Source organism: Paroedura picta, chromosome 6 (assembly GCF_049243985.1).
Source record: "Paroedura picta isolate Pp20150507F chromosome 6, Ppicta_v3.0, whole genome shotgun sequence".
Taxonomy (NCBI): Eukaryota; Metazoa; Chordata; class Lepidosauria; order Squamata; family Gekkonidae; genus Paroedura; species Paroedura picta.
The window spans coordinates 47,660,295-47,667,991 of NC_135374.1; the positions used below are offsets into that span (position 1 = coordinate 47,660,295).

At 39.0% G+C, this 7,697-nt stretch overlaps 1 pseudogene; it reads left to right on the forward strand.

Moving 5' to 3' along the window:
- Positions 1 to 3,193: 3,193 nt before the first annotated feature.
- Positions 3,194 to 4,305, forward strand: LOC143839821 (NEDD4 family-interacting protein 2 pseudogene; annotated as a pseudogene).
- Positions 4,306 to 7,697: the final 3,392 nt, after the last annotated feature.

The following is a 7,697-nucleotide window of genomic DNA, read 5'->3' on the forward strand; positions in this document are numbered from 1 at the left end:
ACGATCTCTTTGATCTGATGAAGGTATTCAGTGACTAGTAGTGTGTGATGAGTTTCATCAGACTAAAATGGTACATAGGCATTGTTGCCATAGAAATAGAATGGCACCACAGAGAGAACCATATAATCATGGTGCATCTAGACTGTTGTCACACATAACTATGCATGAGAAAATGGCATGCTGGGATTGCTTCTAAAATTATGCTGGGATTGCCTCTGAAATTGCTATCCATGATGTCTGGCAGAATATGCAGTGGCTGATTTCAGAAGAGAGCACAAAGAGGAAACAAAAGAAATCCTCACCGAGAACCAAAACACAGGATGTGTGAGGGTTAGGGAAACAAATACAATACGTGTAAATATAAAGAAAATTAACAAGAATATACAATAAATTAGGGGAAGAGACTTGAGAGATAAGAAAGGAGGTGAGAATGAACTGTAATGAGTTTTTTTTTATTATAAGCAACAGGAGTAAATAAAGGATAAAGAATACAGAGGAATGGAGGGGACAGAATGTTGAGCCTGAAAACAAAGGGAATAGCAATATTTTTTTAAACAAAACTGACAGGAAGAAAAAATAACACAGTATGAGCAAGTGTTATGTAGAGCTATTATAGAGTTTAGATGTTTCTCTTTTATAAAAGGTTTTTACACATATATCCATGAAAACATTAGCATTTCTTTTTTATCTGATTTCAGTCTGATTTCAATCACTTTAGCCTGGGGTAACTCTTCAAGTGTCTCAACAGTACAAGGAGCTGAAATTTAAAGAGGATTTTACATTTCTAACTCCATTTTTTAATGAAGGGAAAAGTGATCAGAAAAGCAAAATACATCTCTCTTGTCTGTGTGCAGGGCCAGAAAGGTACTACTATTTGACAAATTTGTTGTTGCAAACTACATTAACACTGTGGAATTTTTAAAATAAAATTAAAACTATTATCATAACATACCTGAACATAATTCGTGCAACTTATAGTAATTAAAGAATATAGACAGAAATTGGAAATAATGGTTAAAACATTATATAGAGAGCAAAATATTAATAGGTTGCTTTAAAATCAAAAGCTAATTTTGGGGGGGAGGGGACTAGATTTTCAGTTATTAAAAATCATGTTGCATACTTGATAGATATACATTTTGCTTATATCTTACATGCAGAATATGACTTGAAGAGACACTGAGATGATGCAAATTTGGACTGTAAATTGAGCCTTATTAAAATAGGGGATCTTTAGCATGCAGATTAATTAACCAAGCAAATATGAATCTGTATAGAAGATAAATAAATAAATAATGGAAGCATCATACTCTTGCACCAAAACTTCAAGACTATGGTGTAGGATCTGGTAAACTCTTCTAAAACATTTGTCCGTATTTGGCAAGAAGGAGTATAAATAGTCTAGATTCAGTGAGGTATTCAGAAATGTTTATATTGGGGAGATGTGACTTCTCTACATGGAGAGAGTTGTGGCTCAATGACAGAAGGTCCCAGAGTGAATTTCCAGTATCTCTAATTCAAAGGACCAGAGTTACTGAAGAGATCCTGCCAATCGGGGTAGACAATTTGAACTTTGATGGACCAAGGGTCTGATTCAAGCAGCTTCATGTGTTCATATTTAATTATTTAGCTTTGAATGTATAGGCTGCCCCTCCCCTGGCAGTCTCAGAGCAGCTCAAAACAATTTAAGGATTAAAAGCCCATACAATGAAGATTCATAGCTTAAAAATGTATCAATCTAAAAATGTTTAAACTTCAAACTTAAAACACTCTGTGAAGTTTCCCCCTATTTCACATGGAGCTTAAGCAGTCTACTGATGTCTACTATGTGCAGAATGGAGGGAGTAGGGGTCTGGCAGGGCGGCCCATTCAGATGGTATTGGAGGTCCTGGCCTCAACTTAAAGCCTCAGGGAAAAGCACCATTTTACAGGCTCTTCAGAACTTAGAGAGATCTGTAATGGTTTGCATCTCTGCTATTTTAAATAAGGTTTATAATAAAATATTAAATATTAAATTTATAATTTCTGAACTAATATGCATGTAAAAGCCACACTGGAAATGCCTATGGCTAACATCAGTTACAATTCATAAATTAATATATAGCATTACAAGTCACAGTATTCCAATGAAAGCAATAAAGAACCTGTAGAATTAATAGCTTTTAAATCTATTTAAATGTATGTTATTTATCAAAATATTTACATTTGTCCATCATTGTAGTCCTAAATCAGAATATTTTCAATTTAGCTTTTTAATTGTTCACAGCACGAGTCATGAAATGAACAGGTAACATTCTAGCTTTAATGTTTATCACCAGCAGAACTATTGCTTTGTTTGGGTGTTATTTGTGAAACTAACCAACAATACTAAAGAAAAATATAAGATATACAAACCTATATACATATATCATACTGGTTACACTTGCTTAGACCTTATCTTGTAGCCATTTATTTTACCAAATAATCAAATCTGCACATTTCATTAAGGGATTTAATTCAGTTATGTACCAAGCTTTATTAACTGAGAACTAGGATTATAATGGATAATGAACAGTATTCCTATGTGCTGATATTTACATTGTATACTGATATCTTTAATGGAATGTAATTATAACATTTTTAAAATGACAAACATATCAACAAAAACAAAGTGTACTCACTAATGGAAATGAAAAAGTCATTGCAAAATTAGTTGTGACATTCAACCTAATTGTGGTATTTAATTAGCATTTAAAAGTGTTGCTACATTTTTGCCCTTAATGTAATCATCCCAATAGCACAGTGAGGTAATTAAAATATTTTTATCTATCTCCTACATCGATCTAGGGGACCGCCACATTATTACCAGCAATGTCCTTTCCAGAGCTAGTAACATAGCTCATATATTCTAAGATGAGACTATCCAGACTAAAAGTATCCCTGTCAGCACTCAAATCTGCCAAATGTTTGACATGATCTCCTTTTTTATTTTTGGTAGTTTCAAAATGTAGAGACCAGTTCTAAAGATACAAGAGCAATATGAAAAATACCCCATGTCTCCACATTGCACATTTCTGAATTCCGGATCAGGCTTAAGGTTTTGGTTATCACCTTCAAGGCCATACGCGGTCTGGGCCCAGTGTACCTGACGGATCGCCTCTCTGCCTACAACCCTCAAAGAGCTTTGGAGGCAGGCCCCGGTGGGCAAGCTTTGTAATGAAGATGATCCCTCGGAATCGTCGGTGGCTGAACAGCCATTCACCTCTACAGAAATGGCACCCACTTCACAACCAGAGGCAACATTACCTGAAGCCGATGCATCCCCTCCACCTTACTGTAGCATTGCTGTTGAAGCAGCAGCAACATCAGAAATGGAATCGGCGAATGACTTTTACCCAGTGCCACCTCCGTACAGTGTAGCTACCTCTCTTCCCACTTACGATGAAGCAGAAAAGACCAAAGCTGCAGCAATGGCGGCCGTTGCAGCTGAAGCAGCAGCCCAAAGACACGGCCAATTTTCTTCTAGGAGTCTGTTTGATGAAATATTCCTGAGCCCACCAGAGGAAGAAGAATATCCTCCAAAGGATGACTTCAGTGATGCAGACCAGCTTCGTGTGGGCAATGATGGCATCTTCATGTTGGCCTTTTTCATGGCATTCATTTTCAACTGGATTGGGTTTTGCTTGTCATTCTGCATAACTAACACCATAGCAGGAAGATACAGCATCATTTGTGGATTTGGGCTGTCCCTCATCAAATGGATTCTTATTGTTCGATTCTCAGATTATTTTACTGGCTATTTCAATGGGCAGTACTGGCTTTGGTGGATATTTCTGGTACTTGGGCTCCTCCTATTCTTCCAAGGTTTTGTCAATTACCTGAAAGTCAGAAATATGTCTGAAAGTATGGCAGCCATTCATAGAACAAGATTTTTCTTCTTGTACTAGAGGCTGCATCGGCCAGGCATTCCTTTCTCATACCAATGTGAACTTCCAGCCAATCTGTAACCTTCCAAACGAATATGGAAAGATGACTACTAAATATAGAAGACAAAAATAACAAAGCTGGATCTTTTCAGCGCTTAGTGAATGGCAGGGGTGGTTTTACGCTTAAAAAGTGCCATTTCTGTTCATTCTAGTAAATATTTATATCAAGCCTTGCCTTTTGTCTTGCACATATGCCTATGTGCTAGTTAACAAGAACTAAAAAAAAGAATAAAATCCATGCATATAGTCTGCTAAGCCGTTGAATACAACCGGACTTGACTAATCTGTGTTTGTATCAGAAAGATTTTTTAAAGTGGTAGCTCCCCTCCCTCCACATCCCTTCCCCCCCTGCCCCCCAGTCAGTAGGTACATACTGCCAACTTTCTGGTCTGAAGTTTTGTTAAGGGTAGATGGCATATATTGGATGGTTGCCGCAAAACTGCTCAGACTCCGCTAGCGAGTATGCAAGTGATACTTCTTATATGCACAGACAACTTGTTTTGTCACATAACTATTGGTTTTGATAAATGCACATCGGTAGGCATCCTCTGAGGACTGGCCCAGGTGTGCCAGTGCATTCCTTTTATGTCAATTCCATCGGTATGCATTTTCTTTCATCAAGAAGTGGGCCGTATCCACAGCGGCCTCTTTGCCCGGTAGAAGCAACATTCGCCGCTTCTCCACAGCCTCCATCTAAGTTCAGTCTCATGTGTTTAGAAGAAGTCGGTACCTCAGTCTCATGCTGAGCGTAATCCTGTGATCAGGCACAGGTAGCTTTCTTCACAGAACCGTGAGGCCGAACTACAAGCTATAACATTGGACTCAGCCCTTGAATTCGCGATGAACATCCACGCAAGGTACTGGTTTCTATAAATCATGGCAAAATACTAGCCATTGCAGATATACGTAGGCTGATCTGTCCATGGCTCTTTTCAGCGAAGGCATCCAGTTTGTAAAAGCTCTGTAGACATCCTTGAGCCTAAAGGTGTAAGCGTCCAAACGTATTAAATACGCGAACAGTAATATCATCTGTCTGCATGAGTCCGAAGAATGAATTTGGCTCCCATTCCTGTGGAACAACCCGAGTCCCCGTAGTCATTTGTTCTCATGTTCATCATCTAATTGGAAGGTCTAGAATGAAGAGTTGCTAGCCTGATCCTGCACTTTTCTAAGTAGGTGTATTTCTACCTTACCCTTCCGTTATCTCTCCCCATCCTAGAAATGACTAGGTGTAGTTATAGTTCAAGAGTGTACATCAGGGGTGGTTGGCCGGTGGTCCTCCAGATGTCTGTGGACTGCATGTCCCATGGGCCCCTGCCAGCATTTGTTGGCAGGGACTCATGGGATTTGTGGTCCGTGGGCATCTGGAGGACCACGGGCTGACTACCCCTGGTGTACATGACCCAAGCACTTAAGCTGCACAGGCTTCAATTTTCTAGTAAAGTTGGCAAGGGAAAGCCCTCTTGGTTCCTTTTGAAGGGAATGAAAGTTGCGTAAACCTGGTGGGTTGACAATGGAGCATCCATTTCCATCATTGTGATGATATGCAGAGACTCCCTGCCTATTCATTTAATCACTTAAGGAGTATCCCAAATGGTTTTAACTGGTGCTTTCACCACGCTTCTTTGCCGGAATACAACTGAGATCAGATAGGTGCGTTTTTGTGTGTCCGCCCTCCCCGAGGCTCTTGATAGCAACATATAAGCAATGCACTATTAATGGTATTTGCATAATAGTAATGACGTTCCTTCTGAGTAACCAAATACATCTGGGGCATCGTGGAGCTTGCCTCGAGTACATGGCTGTCCTTCCCCAAACACCTCTGGGACTTCGCATTCTGGCATGTGGGGAGATGTGATCGCTCAGACATCTGCCACAGCTGTCCTCTCAGTTGGTGCCAATGCATTGGGTACGGGACGTGGTGGGTGGGAGAAGAATGCACAGTCGCTCTGCTTTCTTTTAAATTTGAGCTCTTGTGTTTTTAATACTAACACATAGAGGAATTATACGTTGTCTCATTTAGTGCCGTACCCAATTTTTTTGTATCTATTGTAATGCATAAGGTCAATGGTTTATATATTCTTAAATATTTCAGGAGTACTAAAAGATTGCTTAACACACTGAGAACAAATGCCCATTCCTGCTTTTTATGCAAACAAAATTCTCTGTTATGAGTTCCCATGTGTTTCCCCTCTGAACTCGTCAGTATTTTTTCTATGTTTTTTTCTTTTTCTTTTTTCCTCACGAGAGAAAGAGAGAAGTGAATAAAATTTTGTTTTTGAAGAAAAAAAAAAGCCACAGAGTACAGAAAGCAACTTCACATGATTCTTCTCTATTAGGCTTGATGGGGGATGGGGCTAGGCTTGCCAGATGCAGCTTGGGAAAACTACTGGAGATTTAATGATGGAGCCTGGGGAGAACAGGGACCTCAGGAGATTAGAGTGCCATAGAATCCACCACAACATTCCAGGTACCATCTGGAACTGCTTTCCTCATCCTTTTTACCATTGAGAAACCTCTGAAACATTCTTCAGGCTTCAAGAAACCCCAGAAATGGCATGATTGGGCAGAATAAGGATGCCACACCCTCAAAAGTCACATGTCACCAGAAGTGACATCACCCAGACACTTCCCCCAGATGTGACACCATGCTCCATCACCCCCCACCCACCAACACCAAAAACAGCCCAGTGACCTACTTCACTGGGTTGGGGACAGGGCTGGAACAGGCAGCTGCCACTCTGTCACCCCTTACCACTCCTTCAACACAGTTATGCTAAAATGAGAGTACTTACCTCTCTGGATTCAAGTCACTACAATCCTTGGCCACACCCCAAATGGCCAGTGATGGTCCTGGAGGGGAGAGAAAGGGAAGGGCCCAGGACAGGCATGTATACCGATGTGCTTCCCAACCATATTCTGCATGATGCCTGAAGAATATTTCAGGGGTTTTGCAACAGTAAAAAAGTTGAGAGAAGATATGACAAAGGGTGCGGTAAAAACAGGAAAACATATGAACACAAATCAATAAAGCATTAAAAAGGCTGACAGCACAAAGAATAAAAACTGGATACACAAATACACTCCTCTGCTATATGGTATCTGCCACAAAGCATTTGAGAAAGGAAGACCAGATCTGTTTATATCCATCAATTCCGTTTCATGAGGCAATTTATTGCTCACAAGATGTTTATTATCTTCACCTGCTTAAACATTTGTTCTAATTCTTTTTTCTTCATTTTCAAGGTGAATAAAATTTTACTGAATAGAATTTTATTGTTTGTATACTTTAATATTTGGAAACTTTCTGGACTGCCTGTAGACAACTAGATACTCTGTTTTTTTTATTATGAAACCATCCATTGTAAATTTTACTTTGTCCTATGGAGATACCTTTTTAATGATACTAGAATTAAAATGATGATTATTTATTTCTAAAAATGTCTGTGACTTGAAGATGAACATGTGTGTGCACGTGCATCTACTTTAGTATAAATGGAAATGTAACAGTTTTTACTTGTGATAGGACACTAATATTTATTTATGCTTTTCCTACTATCGGTTCCCTAGACCTTTTTTCTTTTAACACAATAAAATAGAAGTAAATTAAGTAAATGCTTGCTTGTAGACTTACAACAGCACTCTTATAAATTATGTAAAGCATATAATAGGAAAAAATAAAGACAGATATGGCTAATGAGATAGGAAGAAATATTTACAATAGGGGCTTTT